The sequence below is a fragment of the Panthera leo genome, chromosome C2 (assembly GCF_018350215.1).
Source record: "Panthera leo isolate Ple1 chromosome C2, P.leo_Ple1_pat1.1, whole genome shotgun sequence".
Classification (NCBI taxonomy): domain Eukaryota; kingdom Metazoa; phylum Chordata; class Mammalia; order Carnivora; family Felidae; genus Panthera; species Panthera leo.
Genome location: NC_056687.1, coordinates 21,676,439 through 21,697,426, shown reverse-complemented (window position 1 = coordinate 21,697,426; position 20,988 = coordinate 21,676,439).

Sequence of the window (20,988 nt, the reverse complement as noted above, 5' to 3'; positions counted from 1 at the left end):
TCATGATCTCAAAGTTTGTGGGTCTGAGCCCGGCGTCAGGCTCCATGCTGTCAGTGCAGAGCCTCCTTGGGCCTCTCTCTCTTCCCTCCCCCGCACTCCCTCCCCCTACACTCCCTCTCTCAAAATAAATAAATAAATAAACTTAAAAAAAATTTAATAAAAAGAAAAGGTGACACAGAAAGAGACTCACACAGATACGCCCAGCTGATTTTTGAAACAAAGGTTTACAGTGGTTTCATGAGAGAAGAAGCATGTGGACAGCCATAGGTTTAAAATATAGTCTAATGTTGTAATAAACTTGCATGATGACAGATGGTAACTACACTTATCATGATGAGCATTTCATAATTTATATAAATGTTGCATCACTGTGCTGTGCACTGGAAACTAATATAATATTGAATAGAAACTATATTTCAACTGAAATAGAGAAAAAATAATTTTGACAGGCTTCATGTCTATATAAATGTCAACTCAAAATAATATTGTGTCAAAATGAACTTAAATGTAAAACTGTAGAAGTTTTAGGAAAAAATGTAAGAGAAAAATCTTTGAGGTCTAGGGCTATATTAAAGGTCCTCAGAATTGATACCAACATGCTTTACATAAAAATAAAAATATTGGTAGTTGGGCGTCATTCAAATTAAACAGGAAAAAAGTTTGCTCTGCAAAGGTCTCTGTGAAAAGGAGGAAAGCAATAGCCAAGACTGGGAGAAATGATTTGCAAACCTCTGGCAAAGTACTAGTAACTAGAATGGATAAAGAATTCTCAAAACTCAGGCAAAAAGCAACCCAATTAGTAAGAGGGCCAAGGACACAGGCAGATATTTCACTTAAGAGGATATACAGATAGCAAATCGTGATGTAAACATGTTCAACAACTAGTTGTATTCCCCTAGTTTTAGGGGAATACAAACAGAAACCAGTAAAATATCACTGTACAACTATCATAATGGCTAAAATAAAATAAATACCAAATACTAGTGAGAATGTGGAAAACTGGATCATTTGTACCTTGCTGGTGAGCATATAAATGGACAAATTGCTCTAGAAAATATTTTGGCAGTTTATTATAAGATCAAACCTGCAAATACCATATAATTCAACAATCTTACTCTCTGGCATTTATCCCAAAACAATGAATGTTCGTATGAAGAAAGACTATCTTAATGGTTATATATTGTCTGGTTTCACTTACATAAAATTCTTGAGATGATAAAAATATAGGAGTAGAGATCACTTTAGTGGTTGCCACAGGTTAAGGACATCTCTGTGGAGATGTAAATGCTCTGTATCTTGTCCATATCAGAGTCAGTATCCTAGTTGTGATATTTTACTATTGTTTTGCAAGATTTTATCATAGAGTAAATGGGTAAAGCATACATGGGCTCTCTGCATTGTTTCTTATAATCTCATGTGAATATACAATTATTTCAAAAATTTTAAAACTGTGTTGATTTAAAAAGTATATAAGACAAAAAAAACAAACAACATTCCTTGGCTTAAAATTCCACAGTGGACCCCTATTTCACAGACAGAAAAAGTCAAATTTCTTAACCATGGCCACAATACCCTTCATGCCTTGGCCCCACATTAATTCATTGACAATCTTTTCAAACATCAATTTTTATATAAATTCCATTCAATTACTTAGGGAGATTTTTGGCACTCGTAAAGTCTTATTTCTTTTTCTTTTTCCTTTTCTTTTTCTTTTTTTCTTTCTTTTTTTTTTTTTTTTTTTTTTTTTTTTTTTGCTGACTACATAAGACAGCAATGTTCCCAGGAGCTGTACAAAATTTGGCTTATAGTATTTAGTTGCTTTCTTCCCCCCAAGTGGATTATTTACAAAAAATCGTATATGATTGAACTACATTTCCTGCACAGTATTTTATGGTTAAGATGTCAAAAATCCACAAATCAGTATGTTAAATGTGTGGCCATTTTCAGAGTCTAGAAAAATATGATAGTAGAAAATTCCAGAAATTTATTCTCCATGATTATAAATTTATTTCGGCTTGCTGTATAGTTAAAGGAACTGTGTAAGTTATTGATCGAACTGGGGCATATTTTTGAACGAAGGCGGTGCTCTGGTGTAACCCTGACAACCAGTCCTGCTGCAGTCAAAGTGAAACATATGGTCATGTTCGTTCTAAGGTCGCATGAATCGGTTTCTGACACTCTGCTAACATGCCACGTTCCCACTTTCTAGACACAAAGTGCATTAATTTTCTTTTAATACTTGGGTACATCAGGATGGTACAGAGGTTTTCTGGATGCTTACACACCCCATTGCCTCCTACTGGCCACTCTGGATGTCTAACTGTCCTGGATTCCCTTGCAATTAGTCTGGGCCATGTTAGTGTCATTTACAATGGCAGTTGCAGGCAGCCCATAGAGCAGACATTGTATGATGTCCTCGGTAGTTCTCTGCTCTTCTGTTCTTCAGATAAATGCACAATTTCTAGCAAATCTCTCTCCTAGCCATTTAGGTGAGCATCGCTGAGAAGAGCTACAAAACTTTGTCCAACCCAGGGCCTCTTCCTTTGCCACACCATTTTTCTGAGGGTCCTCTCCCCTCAATTGTCACTTGTCTACTACTCTTATTCCAGTTTGGGTCATTGCTCAAGAGCCACTTGGTCGAAAAGGCCTTTCCTTACTAACTCTCGCCAAACGGTGACTACTCAGACTTATCACACCTTGAATTTTCCTTCATAACACCTATGAAATATTTGTTTATTTACATAGTGAGTTTTAAAATATATGTCTTCTCACCAGACTGCACACTTTATAATGTATGATTTAATCCTCATGTGCTCCTATTTTCTAATATACCAAATAGATAAGGAGGAAGACAATTATGGACAAGGACTTACCAGCATCTTATGTATGATGTAGCAAGCAGGGTCATTTGCATGTGAGGAGTTTGAGTGTGAAAGATAAATAAGAAAATATGACAAGAACAACTTAAAAAAAAAACTTTTATTGACTAAGGGGAAATATATTGATGTTCCTGCTAAAGAACAATCACTGATTTTGAAAAAAAAAATAAATAAGGTAGTGTATTTTTCTCTAGCAGTATGCAGTGACAGAGGAAAGAGATAATTAAACACGTGGTTTGGTTGATCAAGGGTTAACAATGTTTAGGAAGAAAGAATTAAAAAAAAACAATTTCAGAATTGTGGGAGACTACTTCAAGCAATAGTCTGGGTCTTCTGGGAACATTAGAAAAGTTAAATACTATGGACTGAAATGACTGGAGGCCTCAATAAGTGAATACAGAGAGGGTAAGGGAACAATAAGGCATGATATTGCTGTAGAAACTACAACAATTAAAAGTAACATTTCAGTCAGCAGTTTACTTCAAATATACATAAAGATCATAAGTAGAACAGATGTTGATTATGGAAAAAAGAGAGAATTGCTGGACAGAAATTTAAAACCTGTAGGTGCCTTCACTATAAGTATGAGAACATTTGATATGGAACATCACTGGTAATATTTTTTCAAGTGAATATATATTGATAAGGTACGACATTTAAAAAAATTTAATGTTTTTATTTATTTTTGAGATAGAGAGAGACAGAGCATGAGCAGGGGAGGGGCAGCGAGAGAGGGAGACACAGAATCTGAAGCAGGCTCCAGGTTCTGAGCTGTCAGCACAGAGCCTGACGTGGGGCTCCAACCGATGAGCTGTGAGATCATGACCTGAGCCAAAGTCAGACACTTAACGGACTGAGCCACCCAGGCGCCCCAGATATGACATTTTTCAATATCTATATAGCCATACACTTAAATTTCTTTTACTGTGATGATTAAAAAAATCAGAAGCTGCTATTTGTAGAAATTAAACTGTTGGGGCGCCTGGGTGGCTCAGTCGGTTGAGCGTTCGACTTCAGCTCAGGTCATGATCTCACGGTTCATGGGTTTGAGCCCTGTGTCTGACTCTGTGCTGACAGCTTAGAGCCTGGAGCCTGCTTCGGATTCTGTGTCACCCTCTCTCTCTGTCTTCTCCTCCCCCACTCACGCCCTGTCTCTCTCTAAAATCCATAAACATTAACAAAAACTTAAAAAAAAAAAGAAATTAAATTTAAGAGTTTCAAGTTCTAAGGGCTTTTATTGATTCAGGAATCTTCCCTTTCCCAATGTGTAAATTTGGAAATGGAGAGTCAGTAACTTGTGACAATCCTAAATTTCAAAAAATTTTGTACTGAGGCCGATCTTCTTCAATTACACGTTACTTAGTTTTAATAGAGGTATACCAAATAACTCGGTGATTACATCTGGATAACTTTCAAAAGCATGTTACTTAAGAAACGTGTGTAAATTTTAAATATATATTTAATCACGAATATTCAATACTTATGTGCATATAAGTAATGAAACTCCAATGAGTAAGTTTAATATGAAATGTATTTAACATTATTTCACGTAAGAGAAATGAAATTTGTATGAGCAAGGCAAGTAGCAGATTACAACCATCAAAGTACACTTAGGTATAGAAAATGCATGCTGGTCTTGACCAGAGTCATTAATATGGCAGTAATGGTAATATGTATGTAACAGAAGAAAAATGAAACACTGGACCCGCTGAGTCTTTCTCACTCCTACAGAAATTCAAAGCAAGTTCAAAGCCTTTTTGCTTCTCTTCTAATATTTTTAAAACCATGAGTAATTATGAATCACATCCTTTCTGTTGTGCTTTTTCTTTCTCATACCCGCATATACTGTCACTTAAATGATTGTCATATGGGAAAGAAAGGAGCCATTAGTATTAAACAAAGGGATTTGAATTTGGGAAGTGACAATTAACATTTTACATTCATTTTTAATCTTTTGCCTAACAGAATGCATTAAATCACCAGAATTATGCTTATTTACATAAATCTACAAGTCTAGTTGTAGCCCTTTAAGTATCAATGGATTCATGACAAATATATTAGAAAATCCCATCTGCTATAAGATATGTGACCTTATTAATTCAGAAAATATCAATTAAATATTATTATAAATAGAAATACACTGGGAATCAGATACTTGATTTTCTCTGCAAGAAAATCATTAATGGCATGGGCTTAATGGAATTTGTGAAAAAACCTTGTGCAACTTTAAGTAATTATTAATTAACACTGATTACATTAAAGCCTATATGGGAAATGTTGGGGAGTTTTACGCATATAATCAATGAACTTCATCAGTCAAATTTACATTCAGTTGAAGACAAAAATGCTCTGTAAGAATCATTATAATTAAATTAGTACTTAACACTTAATTGAAACGAACACATTGAAACTCAAATTTCATTTTCAGAAAATCAGCTTAACTACCATGGATCATTTGGTTTGCTGTTCAGTCTCCTTTTCTCTCTCAAAATGCTTTTAAAAACTCACTCTACAGGAAGAACAAAACAGATCCTCAAGCCATTTTTCCTACTGCACACTAACCACCATCCATTGCAAAATCATTTTTATCTGCGGTGAAAATTTGTTTCATGAAAAACACACACTCAGAAGTGAACTTAAGGCACAGTAGCTTTAAAGTACGATTTCCCTAAGTATACTAGTTACACTCTTCTCACTCACGCTTTGTGGTCATCTCTCCATTTCCTGGAATCAAATCTTCCCTGCTTATTCAGCATGTGCATATATGTTCCTTCTAAATTCTTCTAGCCACTATTTGTGGATACATTTGGGGAGATCCTGCTATAGGAGGTTTATCTGATATAGCTTTGCTGACAGACTTTCGTGTTTCTTTTGTTTATGATAGAAAAAAAATTCACCAATTAGCAATATATGCATCTTCCATTCCACAGTTGCTAAACTTATCTGCAGTAATAGAGTTTAAGAGAAGATTAATTAAGTGTAATGATAGAAATAATGGGCACTTGAGTTCTGATATTGGACAGTTCAATGTTGTCATTCTCACATTCAAACACACTTGTCTCTCGCAAGCTATGCCTCCTTAGCTGTAATCAGATCAACATAAAATCTAGGGCTTCTGGGATTACCAGAATTTAACACGCTGTGGTTCCAGCTTATTAAGCAATGCTTATTTGTACAAATGGCACTTGAATAAGCCATATCCAGTATTTCCATGACAACATAATTTGGGAAGAGTCACCACAATCCATAAGAATGTAGGGTAAACACAGGAAAATCCAAAGATTCAGCCTCCAGTCAGAACAATGAAGCAAACTTAAGGGGATTTTTCCCCATATTGCTTAGGTTTTCAGGGTCTCAGCTTTTCCATTTGCACAATGAAGATATGTTCTTGATTATCTCTGAGATCTTTTCAAGTAAAAATCACACAGCCTATGCTTTAAGGCAGTGACTTTCAGACATTATTTGTTACACCACACAAGTGTGTTTATCAATGTTAATGATACTGCTATCCACTTGAAATTTTCTAAACTGGGAACCAGAACTCTTAATTGGAGGATATGGCACAAAGTAAACTAGAATAATTTGCATTGAAGAATAAATATTTTAGGCTTGCCAGGCTTGCCAATTTCTTTGTTGCATATACAACGTTCCCAGTATTGGTTGAAGGACCTATACGTTTCGCATTTTAATATTCCTACAATCTTCATGATTTCAAATGGTGTTTCTTTTACAGTGATGCATCTTATATTTATTTCTCATCGAGTTACAAATCAAGCCACCTTTTGCAAACAGTAAGGTAAATCCTGGAGCAAGTTTTAGCTTTATAGTTACAACTCATGCCTTTTGCTGCTCATCTGAAATAAAACTAGACAGAGTGCCTTATGAGGAGGACTGCTTATTGATTTGCAAAGTTTGGAACAGAAAAGGCTGCACCCCTTTCTATAACTGTAACAGGCACTACCTGCCTCTATTGATTACTTATTCTTCAGTACTACAGTAAATTGCCATTGTGGAAACATAATGATGCTGAACATTTGTAGCCCAGATGATAGGGTCATGTTTAAATACTCTGTGCCCTGTTCTTTGTAGATTTGCTAATAACCTCTTTAATCATTTCTGTGCAAAATACCATGGATTCTGCAGCAGAAACTAGCCTAATGATACAACTAATATACGGAGCATAGCATTTAATAATTTCAAAATACATCACATCAATTATTTTCCCATCCTTCCGACAGTATGCCAAGTTATCCTAATTGTATTTATGGTTAAGTAAGTTTATGGAAACTTTAATTCTACTCCTGTCCTTTTGTTCTTAAACCAAAGATGGCTGCGGTAATTGTTTCTATTTGTAACATGAATTATATATCCAAAGTATATTTCCTATAAAATGAATATAAATATTTCAAAAATAAGCATATTTTAAAGATCTGTGGGCCTACACATAGTAGAAAGAAGGGTCACCTACAATAAGCTCAGAGTGATAGATGTAGGAAGATTATCATGAAAGATATTGTATCTTATTATAGCAAAACATAGTTTTTAAAAGATGTTCCTCCTTCAAAAAGATACCGATGTCTCATTTATTATATAGATTTAGTTCAAGTAAAAGTGATTATTGAAGAAAAATATCCTATTATATTATCATCCTGTGGATATGAAATAGGACTGAGGCAGATTTGAATGAAATCATAAAAATACTGAATAGAACAAAACCTATGAACATATTGAAAGCAAAAGTGAACAATGAGAAAACAGTACAAGTATTTTAAAAGTTAGAATTACTAGCATATACTAATTTCCATCTTTTTAAAACCACATAGAATTTAGCTCAATTTCCCTAGGAGTACCAGCCAGTAGAATTAGGTAATTTTTTTGTCCGTTGTTCATTTTATGTTCGCTTTCTATTGAATGAGTCCCTTTAGAACCAACATAATGACTCTAGCCTCAGTGTTCCCATTCCCTTGGAACCAAAAATAACCGGATCTAATTATATCAACCTGACACCAACAAAAGAACCATTTTTGAATCAAACTGTTGACATTAGTCTTGTATTCAGTCTCTCAAAATACTAATTATCCTAATATATTTCATGTACTAGGGAATGGGGTGGGCATATGATAATGATGAGAACATAGACTCTGACCATTTCAGAGAACATGAATTCCCCAAAAGAAGCATAAAGGGAAGGGTCTACAGAGTGAAACAAAAAGGATCTATAGGACATATTCAAGTTGCCTGGACAATTCAGATCAAACTTCCAAGATGAGGTGTTATGTAAGGCGATCCTCGTTATGCCTTTTCATTCATAAATGGCTTAATTTTCTAATTTAGGCTAACTGTGTGAGCTGTTCAAAGTCATAGAGAATAATTCTAAACTGCTGCATTTTGTCCAAACACTTCCTAAGTCATCCATAGTCAGAGTTGTGCATATATAATTGGTTTTAATGTACCTCTTAACATATGCTTGATGTATTTCAAATTTTTATGTGAAATTTGAGAATATAAGATTGTGTCGAAATAGTAACCATATGATACACATAGAAGCATTCTTAATATATGTGAGTTAGCTTTTTTTTTTTTAATTTTATACTTTGTGATATTTGTCTAAAGTTGTCCTTTTGAAGTACTGGCTTCCATGACTCAGCATTATGTTAATTAACTGGAAAACTATTCAACTTAGTTTTATAAGACCCTTAACAGCATATAACGTTTCCATTTTTAACTGACTGTGAGAGCATGTTGACATTACCTTATTTTGTTGATTTTTTAATACATTTTAATAAAATGTAATAAATTTTGTCTTTTAGGTAAGTTTTAGGTTCACCACATAACAGAAAATTCGGAGTTCTCATAAACCTGTCCCCACAAATGTACAACACCCCCCCACTATCTATTGATTTTGTTACTTTTTATAAGATATGCAATGCCTTAAAGATTAATTTTTTGAAAACTAAATTTAACTCAATGATTTGAGAGAAATATGTGTGCAATAAGAATTCCAACACTGATCATAGCCTATTATACTACGAGTAAGGTTTGCAATGTTGGGTGACAATTTATAGCCAAAGTGTATGTGCTTAATTTAATGTCAATATATTTATTTAAATAAAATATTAAAATGTATGTTCCATTCATTACAATTTTCATTAAAGACTATATATATGCATACATATCCATAATTTTTTTCCATTCTTTTTATTGTATATACCTTTTAATTCACTAGTTGTGTATTTAAGAAATTCAAATATCTGGGGGAACGTGGGTGGCTCAGTCAGTTAAATGCCTGGCTCTTGATTTCTGCTCACTTCATTATCTCATGGTTGGCGAGTTCAAGTCCCACACTGGGCTCTGAAATGACAGCACAGAACTGCTTGAGATTCTCTCTCTTCCCCCCTCTCTCTGCCCTTACCCTGTTCACTCTCTCTCTCTCTCCCAAATAAATAGACTTTAAAAATTTTTTAAAATAAATTCAAATATCTATAATCTATGGTATTCTTAATATTATTGAGAACAAAATATAAAATTCATTTACCAGAGGCTTTCACGCATGAGTGAGTTAAATAGTAATTGATTCAATTCCCAGATGCCTTGATATTTCCAAATTCTTAGCATCTATATAATTTTCATTCCATGTCTTTGTCTCCATATGTGCTGTATTTGTATGTTAAATTTCCAAATTATGAAATTCCTTAACAATACCTCAGGGCTAACATATATTTGAACTCAATCTTACAGGGTAATAACTGGTTATTCTTGCATTTTGCTTCTTTAATAACTTATTATATAACTATTATTAGAAGATTCATTGAGACCTCCGATATGGAAATGTATAATTTTTGTGAAGATTCTGGGAGGAAGCCTAGAGAAAGGACAAGATATGAAAGTATCACATCCTTCCTCACATATATGGATTTACAGCATATATCATGGTTTGAATATTTTATAGAAATGACATGAGATTTAATTTTTTACAAAATAAAAATTGAAAATATACTCTTGGTAACTTGAAGTTTTATGTAAAAGATATAGAATTTGTCATCTGGTCATTGTATCTTCAAACGTGTTTTATTAATTAAGTATATGGTTCACTCAGTAATCACTTATTTTTCTGCCTTATTTCAAATGATAATTTTAAAACATAATACTTGCACAAAGTCGAACATGTTTACAACATGTTTGATAATGATGTCAGATGTAATCAATATCTTTGGGAATAAAATATTCACATTTCATATTATAATCTAAGCATAAATTTCACTTGATTGATTGATTGATGTATTTATGTATTTATTTATTTAGAGCATGTATGCGTGTGCGAGTTAGGGAGAGGCAGACAGAGAGAGAGAGAGAGAGAGAGAATCCTAAGCAGGCTCTACATTGTCAGTGCAGAGCCTGATGCAGGACTTGAACCCACAATCAGTGAGATCATGACCTGAGCCAAAACCAAAAGTCAGACACTTAACTGACTGAGCCACCCAAACTTTCCAAATTTCCCTACTTTTAAACATGATGCTGTAATTATAAATTAAACTTTTTTCAAAACTTAAAATTGCACTATTTAAAATGCAAATGTACTTTTATAACACAAAATATTGTGGAATTTCAACTTCAATAATTAAGAAATTATTTTATTTAATAAATTATTTTATTAAACCTCCTTCCACAATTTTTGTTTCTCCTATTTTTGGTCAGTCATGTTTTTTGTTAACATGTGTTTACTTTGAGCTTATGGACTACATCTAGAAGAAATAGCCATAAATGTGTCTATGCTTCATATTGAGTATTTTAAATTCATAGTGAATGATGATAAATATTTGACAAGTGTCTTGGTTATTTGAACAATCATTTCTATTCTCTTAGTGAATGTTTATGTAATTATCTTTTCAGTATTTTCATAATTGTCTTATTTTACCTGCCCCTAAGTTTTAAGATATTGACTTCATTTATTACTCTGAGAACATACTGGATTTATGAAATGCAACCAAAGAATAGCAAGTACAGTAGCTTCCAGGTACAGTCTTTTGTTGTTGTTGTTGTTGTTGTTGTTGTTGTTGTTATTTTGTTAGAATATCAGATGGCTTCCCATGACCAGAAAGAGGAACCCCTTCCTTCATAAAATCAGGATCTAAGGAATGTTATCAAGCACACTAGCCATTAAATGTTTAGTAAGGAAGATTAAGAATTAATCCCTTAATTTAATTAAGTTCCTGAGGTAAAAGAACAGGTATAGATTTCATGATTTGTCTTAAAAGCATACATTTCAATCTAATCTACAAAGAAAAAAATGAGTGTAATAACTGGCAGGGGATATATTAAACACCTGGACAGGCAAAAAAGCATTCAAATGAATATCATCTAGTTTGTTTGAATGTGAGTTACACAAATATATTTAAAAAAATAAATCCCTAGTGATGATTATAGTGGGTTGCAATATGCTTAATGCATTATAACCCAGCTTTGTATTTTGGCTTTACCAGATTTGTAGAATGAGTTTAAATAATCCTCAGAAAAAAAGTACATTCTCCTTGAATTACATATAATAATAACAGTAATAGTACAGCAGGTCAAGTAGAGTGAACAGAAAATTAATCATAATATTTACTTTAGGTTTTTCCATTCTGGCATATTCTCCAGAGTAATAAAAATCATACCCTTGCTCTAAGAAGTTAGCCAGACATTGAAATTAAAACTATTGCTGGTAATAACTGCAAAAAAACAAAACAAAACAAAAAGCATCTGAGACTTAGACAATTATTGAAAGAGGGTGAATGCTCAGTGTCTCATTTTCAGAAATAAAATCAAAGTATGAATTATGAGGCTAAATATTCATTAAGTTACTGGCATCCAGCTTATAAGGCATGACTTAGAAATATAAGTGGAAATGACCAAGAACTATAAGTATGTTAAAATCCAATGTGATGGTTAGCTTTGTGTGGCAACTTGACTGGGTATATCTGTGAGAGTGTTTCAGAAAGAGATTAGCATTTAAATCAATAGACTGAGTGGAGAAGATCCACCATCACCAGTGTGGGTGGGCATCATCAAACTGGTTGAGTGTCCAAATAGAACAAAAAGGTGGAGAAAGGGCAGATTCCCTCCCTCTTATTAAGCTGGAACATGTGTTTTCTCCTGCCCCTACGTTCTCAGTTCTGAGGTCTTCAGCCTCGCCCTAAGAGTTATAGCATCAACTCCTCCTGGTTCTCTGCCCTTTGAACTGAATTACACCACCAGCTTTCCTGAGTCTCCCACTTGCAGAGGACAAGTTGTGGGAATTCTCAGCCTCCATAAGCCAATTCCTATATAAATCTCTTATGTATCTACAAATACTTCTTACCGGTTTGTTCTTTGAACTATCCTAAAACATCCAACCATATCAAATGCTTAGGAACTGTTTCTCTAATCTTGTTTTTAAACTGAAAAATAAAAAGACAAGATGGTACTTACATGTCTGCCTTTCAGCGGACTGAAGCTTACTGTTTCAAGGCAAGAAACTTAAACCAATCAATAGTACTGTAGACTAGTATGATTAAATAAGGCATGCCAATTAACAGTAAACTGAAAGGAGATTTCCATCATGTGTTAGGGGGTTCTATACTTAGTGATGTAAGTTTAAAAAATATGTATTTCTATAATTTTTGTAGTCGTTCATTTTTGTGTGTGAGTGTGTGTGTGTGCTTAGTAGCTAGTTTTCAGAATAAAAGAAAAAATGGAGGACTGGTTAAGTCAATAGTTCTCAAAGCTTGGCCTTGTTTTTCATGCAACTAAGACCCTACAACAGGTCCGAAAGGTCACAAATGTATTCATCCTACTACTAAGGCATTATTTACTTTTTTACCCTCACTCATTAGTGTCAGTGAACTTTTCCAGAAGGTGCAGCAAAAAGACTTTTGAAAATCCAGCTTTCTTATGTTAAGCAATATATAAGACAGTTGAAAAATTTTAAATATGCCATTATGCTCAATTATTTTATTTAAAAAATCTAGCCATATTTAGGAAAAAATACGTTGACAGAAAATGGACTTATTTTCATTAAATCAATAAACACATTAACACTTGAAATTATTACTTGTACTTTCTAATTAACATTAGGTATCTATATCTAACTGTTGATATTATCTATGTAAACAAAAACTCTTGGATCCTCAATATTTTTTAAATATTCTGGTTCACAAGAAATAAACAGTTCCCAATAAAATGTTTGAGGAAAAATGAGTTAAATAATTAGATTTATAATTTAGAATGAAGTCATATCAAAGTAGGTATAAAGACAAAGTATCAATAAAGCATAAAGAACAATTAAAAAGTCTCAGATGTGGAAAAGTTCAGAGGAAATAGTGACCAGACTCATGCCATTAACAATCAGGAAGGTATATGTTTATTTAAACACATAATTTCTGTCAGGATCCAAGGCTTCCATGACTGGAATTAAGGTAAGTAACCATTTCCCTGGACTCGAAATGCGTCTGAGATATTGTCTATCATTAGAAGAACAATTCTTCAGTATTTAAGGCCTCACAATTTGTAGGTAAGGTAATGCTTTAAATAATTTGTATCCATCATGTATGATTGTGGTAACACATTACCACAAAATCAGAAGCTAATAAAAACAAATTTAAGGGGCCCCTGGGTGGCTCAGTCGGTTGAGCGTCCAACTTCGGCTCAGGTCGTATCTCGCAGTTTCCAAGTTCAAGTGCCGCGTCGGGCTCTGTGCTCCCTGCTCAGAGCCTGGAGCCTGCTTCAGATTCTGTGTCTTCCTCTCTCTCTCTCTCTACCCCTCCCCTGCTCACACTCTGTCAATCTCCGTCTCAAAAAATAAATAAACGTTAAAAAAATTAATATTAAAAATTAATAGAAAAATTAGTTTCTATGGGTCAGGATTTTAGGCACAGTTCAGTTGCCTTTCTGCTTTCTGGTCTTCCATCTGCGTGTCATCTAGGACTGGAATCTAAAATGAAGGTTTGGACTGGGAAAAATCTGCTTCTAAGTTTTTGTGGTTGCTGACAGAATTCAGTTCCTAGAGCTTGTTGGCCTCCGTTTCTAGCTGACTCCTGGCTGAGGACAATCCTCAGTTTCTTGTCTCAAGGGCCTCACATAGCAGCTTGTTTCAATCTGTTGTAGCCAAATAAACATTAGAGTTTGCAAGGAAAACAGAAGTCACAATTCTATGTAACCTAATCACAGAAGTGCCATCTGACCCTGTTTACTGTATTTTATTGCTTAGAAACAAGACACTAGGGACAGCCAACCCAACTCATCTCAACAGGACAGGACTACACCATGGTGCAAATACCAAGAGACAGGGATCACTGAGGGCTAGTTTATATAAACCTGAAATAGTTTGTGCACACTCCCAAGCATAGAAAATCATTGTCTGGCTTGATAAAAAGCACATTTTCATTTGTGCATGCATTTTCTAATCCCTGACTTGGTGATATGTTCACTTTATGAAGAGTTAGGATGAAAAGACAACTATGCAATGACCTCCTGTTTTAAATAACTGAATTTCCTTGATGAAGGGCAACAAGTAAATATTTCCTGTTAGCAAACATAACAACTCACTATGGGATTACTAAGAAAGGTTATATCACGTTCACTAAGGTAATTGCTAAGATGACACTAGAATTAAATCCTGGAGGACTAAGGAGCATTAGTGAGGTACAAAGTGTCTTTAAGAAATGAAGACTGTCATGGGGCGCCTGGGTGGCTCAGTCGGTTAAGCATCCGACTTCAGCTCAGGTCACAATCTCACGGTCGGTCCGTGGGTTCAAGCCCCGCGTCGGGCTCTGGGCTGATGGCTCAGAGCCTGGAGCCTGCTTCCGATTCTGTGTCTCCCTCTCTCTCTGCCCCTCCCCCATTTATGCTCTGTCTCTCTCTGTCTCAAAAATAAATAAACGTTAAAAAAAATTAAAAAAAAAAAGAAATGAAGACTGTCATATAATGAGACTAGTAGAGGCAGATTCACAGAAGTATGAAATAACTTAAAATTGCAAGTCACTTCTGGAAATCGCAAGTCAATGGGCTGTAACAGGGGATGGGTTTTAAAAGTTAGGAAAAGGGGGCACCTGGATGGTTCAGTCAGTTAAGAGTCTGACTTTGGCTCACTCATGATCTTACAGTTCATGGGTTCAAGCCCCATGTTGGGCTCTGTGCTGACAGCTTGGAGCCTGCTTGGGATTCTCTCTCTCCCTCTCTCTCTGCTTCTGTCTCTCAAAAATAAATAAATAAACTTAAAAAAAAAAGATACTCATAAAGTGAGTTCTGTTAATCGATAACTTTTTTATTTGAGAGTGTTATAAAACAGTGGACATTCATTCTCCCTCCACTGCAAAGTTAATATATGTACAATTCATGTGTGGATTTTATCAAAATCTTATTTTATAGGTCTAGAGAAGAGCCCGATAGTCTGCATTTCTAATAAGCTCCTGGGTTATGCTTATGTGGCTGGTCCTCAATCTGTATTTTGATTAAGAAAGGATTAAGTTACTAAAATGTGTGTGATTAAAAAATGGCAGAAGAGATTAAGACAAAGCATATAGATTTCACACATGTACACCCACTTGGATGTAAAGGAAAGAACGCCAGGAGCCAAAGGGATATATGGACTAGACCACCTTTACAAAAAGCCAGGCTGATAGTGTGAAAATTACAATTATTTGTACCTGGAGTGGAAGATTCTCCAAGGGTCTTATCAGTTGTAGAATGATTTTAAGGTAGCTTCAATGGCGTGCAGTCTATTTTACTGCATCCTAGACCTTGGGTTCAAGAAAATTAAGTGTTCATTAATCTCTACAACTGAAAAGGAACAGGTTAATGTTGGGAAGTGAATTGGAAGGAGAAAAACAATCATGTGGCAAATGGCACTCACACTTCGGATTAACACTGTTCTACTTCATTTCCTCATTTTATGTAAAGCAGGATGCAAATAAAACTCCAACAAGAATGGTAAAGGTGGGATGAGCATAAGATTTAAAATTTATCTTTTAAAAAATATGGGGGAAAATTGACAAAGAACTGACAAGTTTGAGCTGTGGTAGAACTAATGTACATGGCTACTTAAGATTCTTTCTCCTTTCAGAAAAAATATTGTCTTTATCAAACCTGTGTCTCTTCTTTTTGAAGTACTCTTTCCAGGACGGTAACTGTGTTTTCTCTCTATTCCAAAAAGGTTTCCTACATGATTTGTTAATATAACTCCCTGTTTATGAGGCATGGTTGACTATAGAAAAGGGTGGAAGTCTTTTCCTGGAAACTTTTATTTTAAAAAAAAAATTTTTTTTAACGTTTATTTATTTTTGAGACAGAGAGAGACAGAGCATGAATGGGGGAGGGGCAGAGAGAGAGGGAGACACAGAATCTGAAGCAGGCTCCAGGCTCTGAGCCGTCAGCCCAGAGCCCGATGCGGGGCTCGAACTCACAGACCGTGAGATCGTGACCTGAGCTGAAGTCGGACGCTTAACCGACTGAGCCACCCAGGCGCCCCAATCCTGGAAACTTTTAAAATTGAAGTTACTTTCCATTGGAATTTTTAATATGTCCAGTTTGGAGAATATCCAAAGCGGTGAACATTAGCTAACAATCACATCCACTCAGTCAACAAAGGTGGTTGGAAATGAGAGACAATGGAGCCAATATGCAAAGAAAAGTGCACATATGGGATAGAGAAAAAATTATTGGAATTGGGAATCTCTTGTTTTAAGTGATCCTGCCATTCCCTGACTTTTCTAAATTTTAAGAGTTTTGACGATTCAATAATCCACACGCTGCAGGCATATTATCGCCACCATCTTCTAGAGTCTATTCCAGGGTTGCTAAGAAGTGTTTTGTTTTTTTCTTTTTACAACAAAAAAAGGTATGACAAATTCATCTTCAAAATAACATTCTTCAAGATAAAATACAAAATAAGAACACATACATTTTCCATTTCTTTCCTTTTCTGAATTTTGTCATAGGCACGACTCTGTGGGGTTCAATAAAGTTCATTTTTATGTCAACGAAATTTTATTGATTCAGTTCAGCTTCACAGGTTTGCACTCAAGTGTTGCTTACCCTAAAAGAATGCTAATCAAGTAATTCTATGACAGCTATATAACCTTGCAGTAAAAAGCACACCAGTGTAAAGGTGTGTGAATTACAGTCTATTTGATGCTTGATTTACTCTACAGCTGTCTCCAGCAATGAAATATAGCAGCCAAAAACTAAAGCTTGGGTGGTTTTTAAACAGATTAGGCGTTATTTGGAGAAGAGGGTAGATCCCTAGAGGCAAACGGAAAATGAATTGAGTTCTTTAAAAACTTTTGGTTTCGTTAGGAGCTGGTTTACATTTGGATTTGCTTCTGACTGCAGTTAACTTAGAAGTTGGCACAGACATACATATTTATCTTTGTTTGCTAATCTACTTAGAATCACTAAGAAGTATTTCATCAAAGCTACAGTAGGAAAGGTTAATACTTAAAAATCTTTATTGATGTAAAAAAAAAAAAAAAGGGGGATTTGCTCAAAATCAAGGGAAAGCCAGTTTCTACATGTGCCACTCCACTTAGCAGTGCTGGGTTAGGTACTATTCAAATCTCCCTAAGGGTGTATTGCTCGGAATGAAAGTACTGGACTGGATTATCATAGTTTTGAAAGTGAATAATATTATCAGAGTTTTATAAAAAAAAAAAAGAGAATCTTCTTTCATCTGCAGATCAAGTTTAGAAAGTTTGGCAGTGGTGTAAGTTTCTGATATATTTCTATAGTGATATGTAACTATGATAAAGGCTCTGTTAAAATATTCAACCAGTCCTTTTCACATTTTACTTATGAACCTTTTATGTATCAATTTACACCTTGAGGAAATTGATAACTGCCTAATTAATGTTCATGTTGGGCATAAAGAACCCACCCTGTCTTTTTCTCAATAGAAATTGATATTTAAATAGCAATTAATACAAAATCTGATATTTCCAATTCGTATGCAGCAAAGTATTGGTTTGGAATATCTCTCTTAAAATGTGACATGGAATTAAATAAGTCAATCATATATAAGACAATGCGGCCATATATATAGCTATTTTATTATGCAAAGAGAAATGGAACATTTTTAATAAAATGAAATCTAAAAAAATGTTTTCTCAAAGGTGCCAATTTGCAGTAATTTACATTGTTCCTAAAAAGTTCATCATTATACACTTGGAGTGACTTAGAGTTTGATAATTTTGATGAAATATAAAAAGTTCATAAAAGGCAAAAATTTAAACATACATTAATTACATGATTTAAAAATTGAGGAAAGCTCAAGTTTTTCTTTTCTTAAATTTTTTTTAACGTTTGTTCATTTTTGAGAGACAAAGTGAGACAGAGTGCAAGCGGGGCGGGGAGGGAGCAGAGGGAGAGGGAGACACAGAATCTGAAACAGGCTCCAGACTCTGAGCTGTCAGCACGAAGCCCAATGTGGGACTCCAACCCACAGACCGCCAGATCATGACCTGAGCTGAAGTCAGCCGCTTAACTGACTGAGCCACCCAGGTGCCCCTAGGAAAGTTCAAGTTTTAATATTTTCGTGGTTCTATCAAGTATCTGACAATATAACATAATGCATATATGGATATTACTATGGCCCATATTCATTTTTCAATAAGACAATGATTCGACATGAAAAAGAAAGAACTGTATTTAATATTAGTGTAAAAAATGTGTAAACATTTAGAGATGAAGAAATAAAGGATATTTTAAATTTTAGTTGCACTGTAATTTACAGCAGTCTGATTTCAGACATGTTACTTGGTTTGCTGTCCCTTTTCCCTTCCTTTGATCACATCGCATCCCCACTTATTTATTTATTTATTTATTTTCAAGAAATCACCTACATTTATTTCCATTTTCCTTCTAGTAACCAAATAAGAGATGAAACTCTCCAAAGGTGGCCCAAAAATGCTTTATCAATTTAAACATTCACCGCCCCTCCCTTAGACCTCACTAACATTGTTATACACAATTAGGGACTCTGTTTCATAACTATTCACATTAGTTTAATGATTCAAAGTTAACTTTTTTTAAAAAATTTCTTTATTTAAGTAATGTCTACATTCAACATGGGGCTTGAAATCACGACCCTGAGATCAAGAGCCTCATGTTCCACCGACTCAATCAGCCAGGTGTCCCCCAAAGTTAACTTTTTGCTAGCAGATTATCTTTGCCTTTGTTGGAATAGTTCTGAATTGTAAAATGTGTTTCCATTTAAATTTTAGAGTTCATAATCTCCACTGGTAAATTTAGTTATGTATAAATGTCTTATTAATAATGTTCCTGTTACATGTAACTACTTTTTAACTAAAATATAATGTACATAAACTAAAAATCCTTTGATAAAATTATTTTCTTTACTTAATAGCCAAATAAAAGATCCTCAGCAATATGAATTTGTCTGAATATTTCAGAATCAACCTATTTGTGTGAATCATTGGTTAATTCAGTCAAAGTTCCACATTGACAGTTTGTGTTATTTAATTGTTGGAATAAATAAAATGGAACTATTTGTGGATATTCATAAGGAACAGTTCTATATCCATACAGGAGAATATTCCTCAGAAATAACACACTTTATGATTATTTTTAAATTAATATGCATTTGACCTCTAAAGAAGTATAATGCCCTTCAGAATAATTAATACACAAAGCATCAGAAATATTCAGGGTCTTTCTGGTTGTTGCATGGCTACAGGGAAATGAGACTAGTTTCCATCCTAGGTCCTGTCTTGAGTACCCTTGAAGGGTGACCTTGTTATCACTAAAGCCATTTGGAAATAGAGAACTGTGTCCAAATTATTACTTTGAGTCTTAGTTTGGCAGATTCTATGAGCTAACACAGTTCTATGGATATTAAAAGTTCTTCAAGATTTTTATGACATAGTGCATATATGTACATATATATTAATGTTTATTTATTTATTTATTTACTTACTTACTTATTTATTTATTTTTTGAGAGAGAGAGAGAGGGAGAGAGGCAGAGAAAGAGACAGAGACAGAGACAGAGAACCAGCAGGGAAGGGGCAGAGGGAGAGACACAGAATCTGAAGTGGGCTCCAGGCTCTGAGCTGACAGCATAGAGCCTGACGTGGGCTCAAACTCACAAACTGTGAGATCATGACCTGAGCTGAAATCAGACACTTTACTGACTGAGCCACCCAGGTGCCCCACATAGTGCATATATTTTTAACAGAATTAATGATTGTGCTGTGAATGAATATATCCTAAATAGAAAGATAACATGGGAAAAGATAACATAGCTAAGGTAAGTGAATCTTTTTTGGTAGTGACAGTAACTTTGAATTAAGAAATAAAGATATATCCAAGGTCAGGAGGAAACTGTATGTTAATATTTTTTGTGATTTTACCTTTACAATGAGGATAAACTGGTTTCAAAAAATAGTTACTTAAAACGTGTTAGCCAATGATCATGTTTTCATTAATAGTTTCACTTGCATCTAATAGTTTTCTCTCATTATCTTTGGATTCAAATAGCCAAAGATTTCTACTTTCCTCCCAGAATAAGTAATTTAGTATATTAGGGCTTAACAAAATTCAGATTAGTGCTAACAGCACCGACAGACTTTTCTTAATAATATCTTAATAATTAGACATTTCTTAACAGTATCTATTTAATTATAATATTCTTTTTAAATATTTATTTAACTAATCTCTACCTTCAACGTGGATCTTGAACTCAGGACCTCAAGATCAAGAATCATATGCTATTGATGTGACTGAGCCAGCCAGGCACCCCTTAATTATAATACTCTTAAAGGAATAATTTATTTTTAATGTTAATAACTTTGAAAGGATACAGATATCTAGACACCTGCCTCAAATCATTCTCCAAACCCAAATAATTGTTGGCAGATATTCTAGTCATAGTTTTAAAAATGTGTGTTAACCTTAATGTTTTTTAAAAAGTTTCCTATCATTGTGTCTATCATGGTTCTTCAGAAATCCGTCTTCTGACTCTTATATTCACCCTGTCTCTCACTCCTCCATCCGTCCAATTCATGTTAAAAAAAACAAAAACAAAAACAAGTTTTCTTTTTCATTCTGAACCCATGTGAAAACGAGTAGTATCCTAAACT